We start from the raw sequence: 17,992 nt of genomic DNA, 5'->3' as shown, positions 1-17,992 counted from the left end.
TTGTTAGGGAAGGCTCCAGGTCTATTTTGCTCCACCCATATCTTCGGAGCTTAGCACAATGCCTGGCACATAGAAAGGGTTCAGTAAGCCATTGCTGAATGAAAGACTGAAGAGGAAGAAGGAAGCCACAGGGGGCAGTCCAGAAAGAACATAGGCTCTGGAATCCAAATGACCTGGGTTCCAATCCCAGCTCTGTCACTTACAGTCTGTGTGACCATGGGTAACTCACCAACCCTCTCTGAGCCTCCATTTCCCATCTCTAAACTATAGATAATAATGACAGTGTCACTAGGGTTGTAGGAATAATTACATGTGATGCTGAACAGATACTTGGTACTTAGAAGGTGCTGAATAAGTGGCATTTACATTAATGATAAAACTATGAAATGCTAGTAATCATCTTCAGCTTCTGTCTGCAAAGTACTTCCAAGCCAATTGTTTCATTTCACTTTAAAATAGCTCTTGGAAGAAGGAAACCAAGATTAAGGGGTTAAGCAACTTGTTCAAGGTCACCCAGCATCATAGGGCTAGGTGGAGATTGGACCAGGCAGCATGACTCTGGAGTCCCTCTTCTAGGACCCTGCCAGTCTCTGCTTTGTATTTTGGCTACTTGGGTACAAATCCAAGATATAAAGAGCAAACATCATGCCTAGTTCACTACAGAATCCCTAGTTTCTGTGCAGAGTCTGACAGAGAGCAGGTAGTTGGTGAATGCTTGTTGAATAAGTAAATACATGAGTTTATCCACGACTCTCTGCTCACCCAGATTCTTCTGGCTGCTTAGTTCAGAGCAGGACCCTCTCACTACCTCCCACTAGCTTCTTTGGCAGGGACAAAGGCAGTGTGCCCTCAGAGGAAGTATCTATGGGTGTCACTGGAGCATGTCCCTGGCTTCACCGAGAGACAAGTCAAGTGTCCCTGGAGCCCTGGCCACCTCTTTCCCAGCAGCTGCTTGAATATCCACTCACCTATGACAACTGGGTCAGGGGCAGTGCTGGAGAGGGCATTGAGTGCAGCCAAGTGCCCTGGGGTCCCCATGCCTGGCTCTACCCAGGAGCTCTGAGGTTGAATGCCGTCTCTGAGCCTCCTGGGCAGCAGCTGAGCAGCCAGGCCAGCCTCCTGGGAGAGAGCCCAGCCTTGGGTCCTTTGGGCTGGTAGAACCCTGGGCCTGGAGACTAGTCTCCGATCACTCTCAGGGGAAACTTGATTCATTGGGGGCCTGAGGAGCTGAAGTATTCGTCTCATTTTGTTAGTCCCAAGTACTCCCTGCCTAATATCTATTTCCTGTTGAATCTAAGGCACATAGAAGAATGAGAAGAACTCAAAGGAAAGAGTTGGAGAACCCAAATTTTGTCCCAACTTGGTTTCCACTGTGGTGTGCCCTGGGCAAGGTGCTTCCCCTCACTGGAACTTAGCTTCTGAGGTTGAGAGAAGCATTACCTGGAGGCAACCTCAAGGATACCCTTCCTTTCCTATAACAGATAAAAAGGCAGCCCATGAGAATATAATGACCACTGGATTCTGAATCAGGAGACTTGCCTAACCTCACTCAGACTTGGTTTTCCCATCCATGAAGTGGGGATAACACATACTTTCTGGATCACCTCATAGGTTGTTGGGGGCTCTAGAGATTTCATAAATGTCAATTTATGTTTACTGAGAGTAGGAGGGAGGTGATGATGATCCAAGCCTCAGCCATCTAAATTTAACGTATCCATCTACATTAAATCAATTCTCAAGCACTTACCACATTCAAAGCACTGCATTGAATGCTGAGACATACAGATATATGTCCAAGGATTTAGAACTTCATGTTTCTGGGCATTTTGCTTTCTAAAAATCTAAAATATATTGATTTTTAGGTGTTATTGCTATAATCACCCAGAATAAGTTTCCAGAAGGCTGAGAGAAATCAAAGAACCTGTTGAGAGGATGTGAAACAAGGCAGAGGGCTAGAATTAGCCATCACTGAGGGCCACTGTGTGCTGGGTACTTCAAACCTCAAGATAGCTCCCAAAAGACAGGTGGCAGTAGCTCAGTCTACAGATGAGGAAACCGAGGCTCAGAGAAGGAAGCATGATGGTCCAGACCCTGATACTTTGGTGGATAATTTACTCTTTCATCCTTCCTTTCCTTTATTCCACAAATACTTGTTGTGCTGACATCTGGGTGGAGGGATCTGATTTTTTTGTCTGAGCCTCATTTTTGGCCTTCTCCTCACTGGGCCTCTCAAGCTGACAGGTTTGTTCCCTTCTCACAAGGAGACGCATCAGAGGAGATCACCCTGCATGCAAGCTCCATGAGCCTGGTCAGCATCAGGAAGTGAGAGAGTGGGGCTGTTCGCTGGAGCCCAACGAGGAAAGAGGGTGGTCGAGGGCAGACTATAACCCCACCCTCAATCATATCACTTTACATTTCTCAAGATCCTAACTAACATAATCAGGGGTCTTGTAAGGCTGAGTGAGGCTTCTGTGTAGAAGTGGGAAGAATTTTGTGGTGAGGAAAGCTCTGGGTGTTGGTGTGACAGAGTCCTCTTCCATGGAGGGGAAGAGTGTGTAATGGGAAGTGCACTAGGCTTGGAGCCTGGACACCTGAGTGTAGTCTCAATTCAAAAACTTGTTGACTGTGTGACCTTGGGCAAGTCACTTTGTCTCTCAGAACCTCATTTGTATCATCTGTAGAGGCACTGATGTGCAATGGTTACATAATTCCACATATGAAGACTTGGATTATTTGCATAGAGAAAGGGCTCCATAAATGTTAGCTGTTATCTGTAAGTGGGATAAGAGTTCCACATGGCCACTGTCACGTGAGAAAAGATTTGATATCGAAGCTGCCTATAAAGGGCCCAGTCCCCTTGCTTATGAATGGCAAGAGATAATTACAGTTTATACCACCCAAACCTCAACTCTACTTTGGGATCAAAAGATTAAGGTGATCTTTGGAGATTTATTGGCAGCAACTTTTGTGTGGTGAATCACCCATTCATTTCTATCCATGCTGTAAAGGCCTATAGAAATGATGTAGCCCCAGAGCGATAAATTCTAATGATGATGATGATAATAATATTAATGAACATTAACTGAGCACTTATCTATGCCAGGGACTATGCTAGGTATCATATATGCATTTTCTCATTTTGAAGCGGGCATTAACATGATTCCCATTTTCAGGTGAGGAAGCTGAGGCACAGAGAACATAAGCAACTTGCTGTATCAGTCTCAACAGGAAATGGAATAAACTGGATGGTTCAAATAGAGAGACTTCAACGAAAGGGCTACTTACAGGGGACTAACAGGGTTAAGGGAATAAACAAGAGTGTTGAGAGACCTAGAGGCTAGCCACAGTGGGAAGGGACAAAGGGAGGACATGGAGTTAACTGTGCCCAGAAAGGGTTGGGACGGTAGGGGAGGGTTGCTCAGCAGGAACAATGGCCTTGGAGAGCTGCAGCTACTGCTGGACAGTAGGAACCCAAGCAGTGAGGGGAGCACGATGGGAGTGGGTAGTGGACCCTCTCTCCTTTCAACCTCTGATCTCACACCAATGCCTCCTACAGCCAAACCCACAGATGCAGTCTGTGTAGGGTCAGTGTCTTAGGACACAGAACAGGACAAAAAAGGGCAGAAATAGGATTAAGGGATAGGAAATGGTGCAGATGGAAAACAATCAGCACATTTGCCTGAAGTCACTCTGCTAATAATATGTAAAATTCAGTCTAAATGCTTACCAGGAACTGGCAGGTCACATAAGGAAGGCAGGAGGTGACTGTAGTGGGCAGGTCACCCATGCCTTATCCAAAGAGGCCTGATACTATTCAATTTTAGCCAATTTTTGCCATCTGGGAAGATAGACCCAGTGTTAACAGATCTTCCCATTTTTAAGAGAAGCTGAAAATATGGATTTCAGTATAATGCCTTCCATTCTCAACTATTGGCAAATAATTCCAGCTTAAAATTATACTGGAGAATGGATAAAGAAACTGTGGTACATCCATACAATGGAATATTATTCAGCAATAAAAAGACATGATTGATCAAGCCATGAAAAGACATGGGGGAACCTTAAATGCATATTGCTAGGTGAAAGAAGCCAGTCTGAAAAGGCTACATACTGTATGATTCCAAGCACATGACATTCTAGAAAAGACAAAATTATAGAGACAGTGAAAAGATCAGTGGTTGCCAGGAGTTCAGGGGAAAGGGGAAAGTATGAATAGGTGAAACATAGGGGATTTTTAGGGCAGTGAAACTATTCTTATGCTGCTATAATGGTGAATGTATGACATTATATCTGTCACAACCCATAGAACTCCACACAAGGAGTGAACCCTAATATAAATGATGGGCTTTAATTAATAATAATGTATTATGTTGGTTTATCAGTTGCAACAACTGTACCATATTGATGCAAGATGTTAACAATAAAGGAAACTGTTGGCGTGGAGGTGGAGGTAGGAAGAGGGGCATATGGGAGCTCTCAACTTTCCACTAATTTTCTGTAAACCTAAAACTGCTCTAAAAATAAGGACTATTAATTAAAAAAAATACTGAAAGTGCCCTGTGGGCCAAATACAACACATGCCTGCTGGATCCAGCTACCAGTTTGGACTGCTGGCCTAATCCAACACCCTCATTTTACAGATGGGAAAACTGAAGACCAGAGGAGGGAAGGGGCCCTGCCAGTCTGCAAAATAAAGTAAGAGCAAAGTTTCCCATCTCAGGATGCTGGGGTTTTTCCCAACAAAGAGGGAGAGGCCCCCCAGAAAGTTCTGCTGCTTGCAGAAGAAAAGGCAGCTGAGGACAAAGGCCAGTGAAGAGCTTTGGCTCTGGTCAGGGCGGTTGGGCTGAAATGCTCCAGCAGCTAGTGAGAGCCTCCAAGAGCCTAGACACTTCTAGTGTCTGTGTTTATTTAGCCAGAGACCAGGCTCCCTCCCAGCTTGGCCTGGATCAGACTCACTGAGTTGGATGCAGAAAGGAGTGGACACTTGTAACCCTTGTATGTGCCTTAGAGCAGGATAAGACTCAGAGGACAGGAGCTGCCATCTGCAGGGCCCAACCCTGGAGCTCAGGGACTGTGATGTTATGATTACATCAAACATTTGAGGAGTGCTAGGCGATTTTCCTGAGCCCCTTTGTATATTTTTTCTCCTCTAATTCTTCCCTCTCCATCAGGGCTATGAAGAAGGTAGCCTATTATTCTGGTTTTATAGATGAGTAAACTGAGATGACAGAGATGTTAAGTGTGTTCCTCACACTGACACAGCCAACGAGTGACAGAGATGGGGTTTGAATCCAGACATTCTTTTAAATATTAAAAATTGTATTTGGCTAGAGACAAAAAGAACTGTTTATAAACACTGTACTCTAGTTGTTAAATGTATTCTTTTTTTTAAAATTAATTAATTAATTTATTTTTGGCTGTGTTGGGTCTTCGTTTCTGTGCGAGGGCTTTCTCTAGTTGTGGCGAGCAGGGGCCACTCTTCATCGTGGTGCGCGGGCCTCTCACTGTCGTGGCCTCTCTTGATGCAGAGCGCAAGCTCCAGACGCGCAGGCTCAGTAGTTGTGGCTCACGGGCCTAGTTGCTCCGCGGCATGTGGGATCTTCCCAGACCAGGGCTCGAACCCGTGTCCCCTGCATTAGCAGGCAGATTCTCAACCACTGCACCACCAGGGAAGCCCCAAATGTATTCTTCATAGGAATAGAGGTTAGCATTCTGAAACTACATGTATATGAAGGTTAAACAAATAAGTAAATAAATTGTAGATAACGGGGGCCAGGTTCCTCCTGTCAGAGAAGGAAGTCACACGTGAGCATGGGGGAAAAATGAGAATGAACTCTGTGGGGATACAGTAGAGTTAGAAGTGTCAGAATGAATTCAAGTCTACTTTAATCTATGTATACAGATAGATACAGAAACAAATATAGATATGTGTGTATACATGGGTCAGCATACTTCTACATTTCCTTGCTCTGTCGGCTGAGAGGGCCTAGGAGCAGTGACACCCCAGTAGCAATGGGCACTCTCGGAGTCCAGACCTTGGTTCCTAAATGTCATTCTTCAGTGAAAGGAGCCAGGGCTCTTTGGAGAAATGGCCAGTTATAGGACTAAGTCAGGGTAAATACAAGATGATTCTAATGCCTAAAGTAGTGCCAGAAAGTAAGGAAGTATTAAAAAAAAAAAAAAAAGATGGAGCATGAAAAAAGGACATAAGAGTCAACCTGAAAGAAATTGCAGTGGGTAAAGTAAATAAATATAATATTGGGTTATAACCCAAAGTATATTAAAAAAAGATCCATGAGTCCATATTGATATAAATAGATAGATAAACAAATAAGGAAGAAGTGCCAAATCTTCATTATAGAAGAATTCCAAATAACGAATATATTGATAGAAGGAATAAGGGAAATAGAAAATCACCATTAGAACACCACAGTATTAATTGCGAGATCCAGAGTATGGTAAAATTGGTAGGCAAAACTCTAAGGAGAAACAGGATGTTTGTATTGCCTCAAGGGACCTCCCGCCAAGTGTGGTGGTTTTAACATATGTCCACAGATTTTTTGATATTCCTCTCCCAGGGGGTGGGAGAACTTGGTGCGTAGTATAGGCTGAACTCAGTCTTTCTCATCTCTGAGTAGGATATGGAAAGGGAAAAATTGTAACACTGTAGTGGAGAAACCTGGAAGACACCACCTTTACCAAGTGCTCAAGTTTAACATCACCAATAATAACTTTATGTACATCATACCCCTGATATGATGCAGTGAGAAGAGAACTTCACCTCGGTGATATTCTTCCTAAAAACTCATTAGCTCTGTTGTTTCCTGAGAAAACATCAGACACACCTGAGTTGATGACATTCTATAAAGTACATGAGCAGTACTCTTCAAAAAATGTCAAGGTCATGAAAAAAAAAAAAGAAACTGTCACAGATTGAGGAGAGTAAGGAGACATGACGACTAAATGTGATATGTTACCCTGTGTTGGATTTTGGAACAAAAAAAGGACATGAGTGGAAAAATTGGTGAAATCTCAATGAAGTCTGTAGTTAACAGTTTTGTACCAATGATAATTTCTTAGTTTTGATACTTTTACAATAGTTATGTAAGATGTTAATATCAGGGAAAGTTGGGGCGAATGATGAATGGGAACTCTCTATTCTGTTTTTTGGAACTCTTATGTGAATCGAAAAGTTTTCCAAAATAAAAAGTTATAAAATAAAATAAATTATGTTGGTTGCACGAAGAAGTTAATAGCCACCACCAAAGAAATCTCAAAGCCAATGAGAACGTGGCACTGCTTTATAGGTCTAACTCATCCATTGTCAAAATTAAGCCTTCAGTTCTCAGATCTAGTTTATATTATTCCATGTTGATCTTTCTAACAGCCAGGAGAGTGAAGTCAGATATTTACTGTAATTCCCATTGCACTGATGAGGAAACTGAGACACGGAAAATAGTTCCCACCTTCTCATTGAACAGATGAGGGGACTCTAGCCCAGGGAAAGGGAAGGATTTGCCCTGGCCACGTAGCAGGTTAGGGGGCCAATCCAGGAGTAGAACTTCTGGCTCCACATTTTTAAAACTATCTTTGCTGCTGTTTCAGGGCAGACTAAGCTTAAATTTGGACTATTTGAGAAGGCAAAGGAGAGTAATTCTCATCTTGCCCCCACCCCCTTCTCACCTTTGAGTTAAGCAATAAAGCTGAAAAGATCCTTCAACAAACAAATCCCTCATTATAGAATCCACAGGCACATCAGCTCTTAGGAAACCTGCAAGGCAAGCTCCTTAGGAGGGAGGGCTGTTCGAACACGTCTGTCCAGGTGTCCTCTTTCCTGTTCACTCTCAAGAAGACAGATTGTCTGCTTCAGGAGCAGCTCAGTGGACATCCGGGTTCCCAAACTCCTGTGGTGGGACTGGCTGGGGGTGGTGGGAGCAGTAGGCTTCCAAGAGCAGGTTTCCAGGGATGCACATTGGCCAAGGCACAATCTACACTTTTCTGTTCCAAAGTTGGATTCTTTCTCAATGTTGGAAAATGCTCCAAAGTGTTTGTCATTGATGGAAAAGGGCATTTGTGAAGTCAGACCCACTGGGTGATCAGATGAAGATCATCTCCAGGCCAGAGGATGAGTCCAGAGAAGATGAGCTTTTTTTCTTCAAATGCAAAGTGAAGCCTCATTGTCCCTTTTAAACTCTGAGAAAACTGGATTAGTAGGAAATGGTGTTGCTCCTGAAATTGGGGCCAGGAACTCTGGGCAAGGTTTGGCTGCACCAAGAGGTGGTGTTGCCTTAGAGAAGAACAATGTTTGTTTGCTTAAGTTGTAGAATGGCAGAGAAAAGACCCCACGTGGGCATCTTATTTGAGAGTTGGAGAATGGTTACTCTATTTGCATAAACAAAATATTAAAGCTTTTTGTTCAAGAAGCCTATATATCAGGGGAAAGGAATGCAATCATTCCAGTAATTAACAATTCCCCCAAGAAGTGTGGTTTGCATCATACATGATCTCCTCATTTTGATCCTTTTGGTTTCCGGAAAATGCAGTGTTTCTTCTCCAGGGCCCCATGGAGGAGAGATGGGATTGACAAGAAGACTTTGCATACCTATGATGTCAGAGTCCAAAGTTTCAACTCTTGGCTGATCAGCTTTTAAGATTAGAAAATACAGTATGGTTCAGGGAAAGATTCTGGGTGTTGCTGTCACACCACCCTAGGTTTGAATCCTGGTCCTACTTGGTAGCTGTGTGACTGACCTTCAAAGAATTGGCTAACCTCTGTGTCTTCAGTTTCTCCCCTTTAAATTGGGATAAAAGCTCCTATTTAACAGTATCATTGGGAAAGCCCGCCAGAGGGTTCCATTGTGTAGTAGGTGCTCAGGAGACATTCTCGTTGAGTATGTCTTGACTATCTCTAATTTACGCTTAAATAGTCTTGTTGTCTAGGAATATGCGTTAATCAATGATTTTATTTCCCTCAGATAAATAAGAGGGAAATTTAAATTAATTTAAATAAGAGGGAAATCCTGCTCTTTTTTAAAACAACTGCCATATGGAGCTATGGAAAAGTTAATTTTAATGATAGCTTTCAAAATGTTCAGCAGATTAACCAGAACTTTCTACAGCTAATCACACCGTAGCTCTCTCTACCTCTCCTTTGTAGCAATTACCACCATTTAATTGGCTAATTAATTGTGAAATGAATTGTTTAATGATGCTCTGTCTTACCAGAATGTAAGGTTTGTGAAGGCAGGATTAGTAGGGACAATATCTGTCATGTTTATTACCATATCCCTCAGATCACATGCACGTGCATGTGTGTGTATGTGTGTATAATCCAATAAATATTTGCATGAACAAATGAATTAATGAATAACTAAACCTTGGAACAAAACTAACCAACAAAAGGAAGATATTTCACATGATATTAAGGAAGATGATAATGCATTAGCTTTTACTTAAGTTTTGGCTGAATTGTGTATGGCAATTTAGCCATAAACCAGAAAAGACGACTATGGGCATATCACTAGAATTGATAGCTTCAAATCCCAATTCTGTCACTTCCTAACTGTGTGACTTTAGACAAGTAAGTCCTTTTATACCTCTGAGCCTCCATTGTTCCAGCTGCAAAATAGAAAATAACATTTATTCTGGGCTTTCCTCTGAGGATTACAGGTAATGTAAGTGATGCCTTAACAGAGCACCTGGCACATTTTACATGTTTGATAGACAGGACCTTCGAGAGGCAGTGGTTAGGAACATAGCTTTTTGTGTTAGAGTGCCTGGGTTCAAATCCTGATTCTATTATTCATTAGGTGTGTGACTTTGTACAAGTTACTTAACAACTTTTTGCCACATTTTTTCTCATCTACAAAATGGGAATGATAATTATAATAATACCTACCTTTTATGGTCACTGTGATATTTAAATATAATTAATATAGGTAAAATGCTTAGAGTGGTGTTCTGTGTATGTGTGAGCATGTAGATGTTTGTGTATACACACACATATATATTAGGCATAATAGAAATATTGCTGTTATTCTTTGGTAGCATACGTTTATCCTTTGAGGGTATACTCATTTTCAGAAGCAGACAAAAGTTAATCTCAGCCATGTGAATGAGCAAGCTGAGAAATAGAGTTTTGGGTAAAAATCAAGGGTTTTATTTATTCATTCACTTAATCAGTATTTCTTTAACCCTAAGTGTCAGGAGCCAGGAAGTCAGGCATGAATTGGACATTGTTTTGACTCTCGAGGGGCCTCTGGCCAGGCTGAGGAGACATACACACATATCAGCATTTGCAGGAAATGCCAGACAGATCCTTGGAGTAGGAGGCAGGAAGCTTAAATTCTAGTTCCAGCTGTGCTTTGAACTTGTTGTGTGGCCTTGGACAAGTGCCTTTCCCTCTCTGGGCCTTTGTGTTGGAGAAGTTAAATTTGGTGTGATCTGTGGAAGCATCCTGCTTTGTGGTCTTCAGAACTTATGATTTTTATTCAATAAGATGGTGCTTCTTCCAGCAGTTTCCATCTCCTGAAGCCTGTGCGGCCTCTGCAGGAAGGTATGTGAATTCCACCCACTGAGAGCTTTCCAAACTGCCAGCCTCACCTGCCTGACTTGAGTAAAGGCCTCTCTTGGTCCTGAGAAGGAGTAATAGACCTGCTCCTTCCCCTCATTGGCCGCGACGAGGGAGAGCACTGGCCACTGTCTGGGCCTCAGAACCCATGTGTACAATAAGGAGGCTCTGCCCAGAGGTCTCCAGGGTTCCTTCCTCCACCCTGTGCTCTCAGATTGTTAGGACAATAAGAGCTGATATCTTCTAGTGCAACATTTCGCAAACTGAGTTCAGTGAAACATTATATTCTGTGGGATGTGTATAGGATTCAGTAAAACAAAAGATGGTGAGGAGGGGCTTGTTCCAGCCTCATATAAGTGTGGGAAATATTTAGTTAAATTTAGATATGAATCCTCAGGATGGTAATTACATCTGGAATTTCCTCAAGGAACAATGCAGGAGAAAGAGAAAGGTAGTCTCACAGAATAACTAAGAGCACAGGCTGGATTTTGAATCCAGGTTCTCCTACTTTCCAGCTGTGTGACCATGGGGAAGTTTACTAGCCTCTCTGAGCTGCAGTTTCCTCGTTTGTAGTTCAGAGAAAAAAATGAAGCCTGCCTTTCAGTATTCTTGTGAGGATGAAATGCAGCATTGCAAAATGCTCTGCACAGGGCCTGAAATATGAGCACTCAATACATGCCAGGCATTACTGTTATATTGCCCAGGGGGCTCTTTTGTGGAGACATAGTTATAAGCATCTCTCAGGATGCTAGTGTTCCATGAGCACAGTGTGGCAAATGCTGATTGACCCGCTTGTTTTGTGCTACGCTGCTTTGTCACCCTGATATTGGAAGACTCCTGTCAACATCTGCCCTACCTCTCCATCCAGTTGCACTGATCATGGGGACATGATCAGTGACAGGGGCAGAGTTTGGGCACCCTGTGCAGGGTTCTGAAAAGTCGGGTGAGCCCGGAGAAGGGTGAGTAGGCAGATGTGGTGGGAGCAGGGGCATGTGAAAGGGAGCTGTAGAGGATGAAGCTGGAGAGGTGGGCTTGGGGAAGGTTGTGGGAAGCCCTGAGGCTGTGATGAGGAACTTGGACTTTGCCCTTGGCAGCGGGAATTGTGCTGAGGTGTTTGAGCACAGCTGCTAGCTCCAGTGTGTCCGGAGTTCTGGCTTCTGCTCCACGTTGTCACGGCTCCTCTGCCCTGGGCATCCGGAGTCTGTCTGGGAGGGCAGCAGCAGGAGCAGCACGCTGCACCAGGGGTCGGGAGACATGCGTAAGAGCAGTGGCCCCCACTCAGCGCTGGGTGCCTGGGACACGTCACTTTGCCTCTCTGTGTCTCAACCTCCACTTCTGTGAAATGGGAGGAACCATCGTTCCTCAGCAGCCTAACCCACAGGGCTGCAGCGAGGGTTCAGTGAGATAAAGTATTTCAACCATCCCATTAAGTGGAGATGATACTATGTGCCAGGCCCTGTGTTCAGGCCTAGGGAAGATTAGATGCACAGCATTGATCCCTGCCCTTGGGGGGGTTCACAGTGTGCTGGGTACCATGCAGTGAGATACAGCTATGGTCAAGTGAAACCCAAGAAAGGGCCCTTTGCCCAGTGTGGGGGTGGGAAGGCTGTGAGAGGAGGAGGCGTTTAGAAAGATTCCTCAGAGGAGGTAGCACCCCTAGTAGTTAGTGGATGAAGAAGGAAGAAATGAAGTTCCAGGCAGAGGAAACTGCATGAGCAAAAGTATGGAGATATGAAATGCCACGGTTTATATGGGTAAACAAGTAGCAAGTGGTAATATTAGGACATTAAATTTGAGGTATGAAAGGAGATTTAATGGACACTGCTGACAGGAACAATGCTTGCATTTAAACAGAGATGCACAGTCTAAAGATAAAGAAGTGAAGCTCTAATAGGATAATTTCAGGAATTAGCTAGTATAAGGCTTTTTTTGCCTGCCTTGAAATTGTACCGTGTCCCATTGGTCTCTATGATAGGCTATATCAGCGTGTTGGGCAGACTGCAGCTCTTGAATGCCAGGCTGAGGGGTTTGCTCTGTAGTCTGCAGACTAATGGAAGAATTAGCCACAAAAGCCAGGGGATTTAGAATGGAATCCATGGCATTCTCTGCATGTGCAGGGCTGGCTAAGCAAGGAGGTTCCCAGAAGAAAAACACAGAGACCTTTGCCCTCCTCCTGCACTTAGGCAAAAAGTAGAATTAAGATAAGGTTGGCTGAGTGATCTGGCTATTGTGCCTGCCCTTTGGGTGTCAGCGTCCAATCTGCCATAGTGCAGGGGGCTTAAGGCACGCTGCTCAGGAGGTGGGGTGATAAGCCCAAGCCACTGTCTGGGCTTTGGGGAGCTACTGCATGCAAATAAGCCTGAGCCAAGGAATTGGTCCTGTTGTTACCTGGAGGAAAGAGCTTGGATGTACCTCCCTAGCTGGGGATGCGCACTATCCAGCCTCCTGCCGCTGGGGTAGAGTCTCTCAGCCTGTTCCTCCAGGTTCCCCTGGAGCCTCTGAGCTTGACGGTTGAAATCTCCCATCGCGAGTCCCCTGGGGTGGAGAGAAGCAAGGGCTAGGAGACAGGGGGCCTGGGCCAGGGTCTGGCTCTGCCCCTAGCCCATTGTGTGACCTTGGACAAGTCTCTTTACCTCTTTGAGCCTCACTTTCCTCATTTCCAGAAGGAGGAACGTCCTCCAAGGGCAAATATGAGCATTAAATAAGTTAACGTGTTTGGAAGGGCTTTGCAGTGGAAGAGGTATCATTATCTTTATTAAAAGAGGCAGAAGGGGAGAGCAGAAAAGCATGACAATAATTGGAAATGTGAATGCCCCCTTACTATTTGATAATCTTAAATTAATGCAGAGTTTTAAGGAATAGTAAGTATATTTTAGTTATGTTTTTAAAATTAACTATATCCCTTAAAGGCCCACACTTAAATATTTATGGACAAAAATATATAATATCCGAGATATGCTTCAAAGTAAGGAAAGGGAAGACCCTGAACTGCCAAAGCAATCTTGAGACAAAAAAGACAAAGCTGGAGGGATCATGGTCCCTGACTTTAGACTGTACCACAAAGCTACAGGAATCAAAACAGCATGGTACTTGTACAAAAACATACACATAGATTATGGAATAGGATAGAGAGCCTGGAAATAAACCCGTGTACCTATGGTCAATCTATGACAAAGCAGGCAAGCATACACAATTGGGAAAAGATAGTCTCTTAAAACGAGTGGTGCTGGGAAAACTGGACAGCTACATGGCAAAGAATGAGATTAGAACATTTCTTCACACCGTATACAAAAATAAACTCAAAATGGTTTAAAGATCTAAATGAAAGACCTGAAACCACAAAACTCCTAGAAGGGAACATAGGCAGAATGCTCTTTGATGTAAATGGTAGCAATATATATATATATATATTTTATCTGTCTCCTAAGGCAAAAGAAATAAAAATAAACAGATGGGACCTAATTAAATTTTTTTAAAATGTCATTAAAATTTTTTTCTTTTCCATTATGGTTTATTACAGGATATTGAATATAGTTCCCTGTGCTATACAATAGGGCCTTGTTGTTTATCCATTCTATATATAATAGTTTGCATCTGCTAGTCCCAAACTCCCAAACCATCCCTCCCCTGTCCCCCACCCTGGCAGCCACACATCTGTTCTCTATGTCTGTGAGTCTATTTCTGTTTCATAGATAAGTTCATTTGTGTCATATTTTAGATTCCACATATGAGTGATATTGTATGGTATTTGTCTTTCTCTTTCTGACTTACTTAGCTTAGTATGATAATCTCTAGGTACATCCATATAGCTGCAAATGGCATTATTTCATACTTTTTATGGCTGAGTAATATTCCTTTGTATATATATACTACATCTTTATCCATTCATTTGTCAATGGACATTTAGGTTGTTTCCATGTCTTGCCTATTGTAAATAGTGCTGCTATGAACATCGGGGTGCATGTATCTTTTCAAATTACAGTTTTGTCCAGATATATGGCCAGGAGTGGAATTGCTGGATCATATGGCAACAAAATTTTTAGTTTTTTAAGGAACGTCCATACTGTTTTCCATAGTGGCTGCACCAATTTGCATTCCCACAACAGTGTATGAGGGTTCCCTTTTCTCCACACCCTCTCCAACATTTATTATTTGTAGACTTTTTAATGATGACCGTTCTGACTGGTGTGAGGTGGTACCTCATTGTAGAGGACCTAATTAAACTTAAAAGCTTTAGCGCAGCAAAGGAAACCACCAGCAAAATGAAAAGACAACCTACTGAATGGGAGAAAATATTTGCAAATATTATGACTGATAAGGGGTTAATATCCAAAATCTATAAACAGCTCATACAACTCAATATATAATGATCCAATTAAAAATGAGCAGAGGACCTGAATAGACATTTTTCCCAAGAGGATATACAGATGGCCAACAGGCACATGAAAAACTGCTCAACACTGCTAATCATCAGAGAAGTGCAAATCAAAATCACAATGAGATATCACCTTACGCCTCTCAAAATGGATATCATCAAAAAGTCTACAAATAGGACTTCCCTGGTGGCCCAGTGGTTAAGAATCCGCCTGCCAATGCAGGGGACACGGGTTTGAGTCCTGGTCCGGGAAGATCCCACGTGCTGTGGAGCAGCTAAGCCCATGCACCACAACTGCTGAGCCTGCGTGCGGCTAGGGCCTGTGCTCCGCAACAAGAGAAGCCACCTCAATGAGAAACCCTTGCACTGCAATGAAGAGTAACCCCCGCTCGCCGCAACTAGAGAAAGCTCGCACACAGCAACAAAGACCCAATGCAGCCAAAAATAAATAAATAAATAAATAAATAAAATTTTTTAAAAGTCTACAAATAACAAATATTGGCAAGGATGCAGAGAAAAGGGAACTGTAGTACACTGTTGGTGGGATTGTAAATTGGTGTAGCCACTGTGTAAAACAGTATGAGGTTCTTTAAAAAAATAAAAAATAGAACTACCATATCATCCAGCAGTTCTGCTACTGGGTATATATCCAAAGAAAATGAAAATACTAATTCGAAAAGATATATGCACCCCAATGTTCATAGCAGCACTATTTACAATAGCAAGATACGGAAACAACCTAAGTACCCATCAACAGATGAATGGTTAAAGAATATGTGGTATATATACATAATGGAATATTACTCAGCCATTAAAAAGAATGAAATTCTGCAACTTGCAACAATGTGGCTGGACCAAGAGAGTATTATACTTAGTGAAATAAGTAAAACAGAGAAATATGAATACTCTATGTTATCACTTATATGTGGAATCTAAAAAAATAAAACAAGTGAATGTGTAAAATAAAACAGAGACAGACTCACAGATACAGAGAACATATAAGTGGTTACCAGTGAGGAGAGGGAAGGGGGGAGGGGTGAGATAGGGGTATGGGTTTAAGAGACACAAACTACTATGTATAAAATAAATAAGCAACAAGGATATATTATACAGCACAGGGAAATATAGCCATTATTTTGTAATAACTTTAAAAGGAGTATAGTCTATAAAAAATTTGAATCACTATGTTGTACACCCAAAACTAATATAATATTGTAAATCGATGATACTTCAATAAAAAAAAAAATAAAGAAGGAGGAGGGAAGAAACAGAGAGAGAGGATAGGGATGAGGGAAGTGGAAAGAAAGTGACTCCAGAGGAAAGACAAGGAGGCTGGAATGGGGTGAAAGCAGAGGAAGAGGATGAATCAGGGAAAAAGAGGCACCAAAGGGCATGGGTGGGGAGAAAGTGAGGGAGAAGAGCAGAAGTAGTCGGCCCTTCCTTCTCTTTCTCTTTCTCTTTCTGGTCCGTAAGGGGACAAAATGTCTCCAACCCCCTCAGCCGCTGGTCGTGGAGGGCTGGGAGATGGGAAGGCCAAACCCGTCTCCCTGGGGGGGGGGGGGTCCCATCTTTTCCCAGCAACTGGACGCAGGTCAGCACTGCAGGGTGGACAGCGCCCTGGCCGGGCTGGGCATCGTGCTCACTCCCAGATCCCTCTGTGAGGTACTGGGTTTGAACCCCACAATCCCATCCTCGATTCCTCTCCTTTAGGCAGCTGTTCGCAGCTGGCTTGGGAACTGACTAAAAGAGCAGGCCAGGGTGGGGTGGGGCATGTTCTCTCCTGGGGCAGGACGTGACACATGGTGGGATATCCTTCAGGACCAGCCCTGGGCAGGTAGCAGGGGCTTCTCAAGAAGTATGAGAGGAGGACCCTTCCTCCAAAGGCTCAGTGTGCTTGGAGAGATACGACAGACGGGCATGAAATCCTTGGAGAACAGTAGGAGGCATGTGGACTAAGTAGAGCCAGCGTGCCTGGAGATCTGTTCTTGGAGTCTCACTGAAACCCAGCCCTGCCAGTCACCAGCTGTGTGACCTTGGGACACTCTCTTCACTTCTCTGGGCCTTGGTTTATACATTTGAAAATGCAGATTATACTGTCTGCCCTGCCTGGCTCTCAGGAACTGTTTGAGCACATATAGGATGATGGGTATAAAAGCACTTTGTGAACTCTGGCACCCTGTATCCATGTGAGCTCTCATTTCTGGATTCCAGCCTGTGTGGCCAGGATGTTGAACTGTGTTTCTCTTTTGGGCTGTAGTTTTTATCCAAGGATTACACGAGAAACCTCCACATGGGGACAGTCCCTCGACCTTCTTAAGTTACTGTTGACATTTTATCTCTTGTTTTGTCCAGTGTATGACGATATACTTGCTCAGTTATTCATAGAATATAATATGAGGGAAAGACGTGTGTTTCTTGAAGAACAGATGTGATTCCTTTTTATCGAAAATGAAAATTATATAATCCATCCCGATTTTCTTTTAGCCTCAGCTAGCAGGAAGATCAGAGTAAAATTTAAGTTCAATAATAATATAGGTAGTTTTTATACAATTTTCTTCCTCTTTTTTACCCGGTTTTAATTTCTCTTCTGCTGTTTCAGGATGAGTTGATGCCAAGTTGATCCAAAGATGAGAACCACGCTAACAAGCCTGCAACACCCCATTCCAGTCCTCAAGAGCAACACTGGTGAACAGGGAGGTAGAACACATTTTGCTGTCTATGTTAGCTTCCTGTGGCCGCTGTAACACAGTACCACAAACTTGGTGGCTTAAAACTGTAGAAACTTATTCTCTCACAGTTCTGGAGGCCAGAAGTTTCAAATCAAAGTGTCAGCATGGCTACGCTTCCTCTGGAGGCCCTAGCGGAGAATTCATTCCTTGCCTCTTCCAGCTTCTGGTTGCTGCTGGCATTCCTTTGCTTGGGGCTGCATCTCTCCAATCCCTGCCTCTGTCTTCACCTCACCTTTCCTGTGTGTTTTCTCCTCTTCTGTCTGCGTCAAAACTCCTTCCAGCTCTCATGAAGATACATATGATTGCACGTAGGGTCTA

General features: G+C 43.2%; 1 pseudogene; it reads right to left on the bottom strand.

Moving 5' to 3' along the window:
- The window catches only part of LOC132367589 (small ribosomal subunit protein uS14-like), a 33,897-nt pseudogene extending 20,802 nt beyond the window's left edge, over positions 1 to 13,095 (bottom strand).
- Positions 13,096 to 17,992: the final 4,897 nt, after the last annotated feature.

Source organism: Balaenoptera ricei, chromosome 6, assembly GCF_028023285.1.
Source record: "Balaenoptera ricei isolate mBalRic1 chromosome 6, mBalRic1.hap2, whole genome shotgun sequence".
In the NCBI taxonomy this organism is placed as follows: Eukaryota; Metazoa; Chordata; class Mammalia; order Artiodactyla; family Balaenopteridae; genus Balaenoptera; species Balaenoptera ricei.
This window is presented reverse-complemented; position numbering and strand designations above follow the sequence as displayed.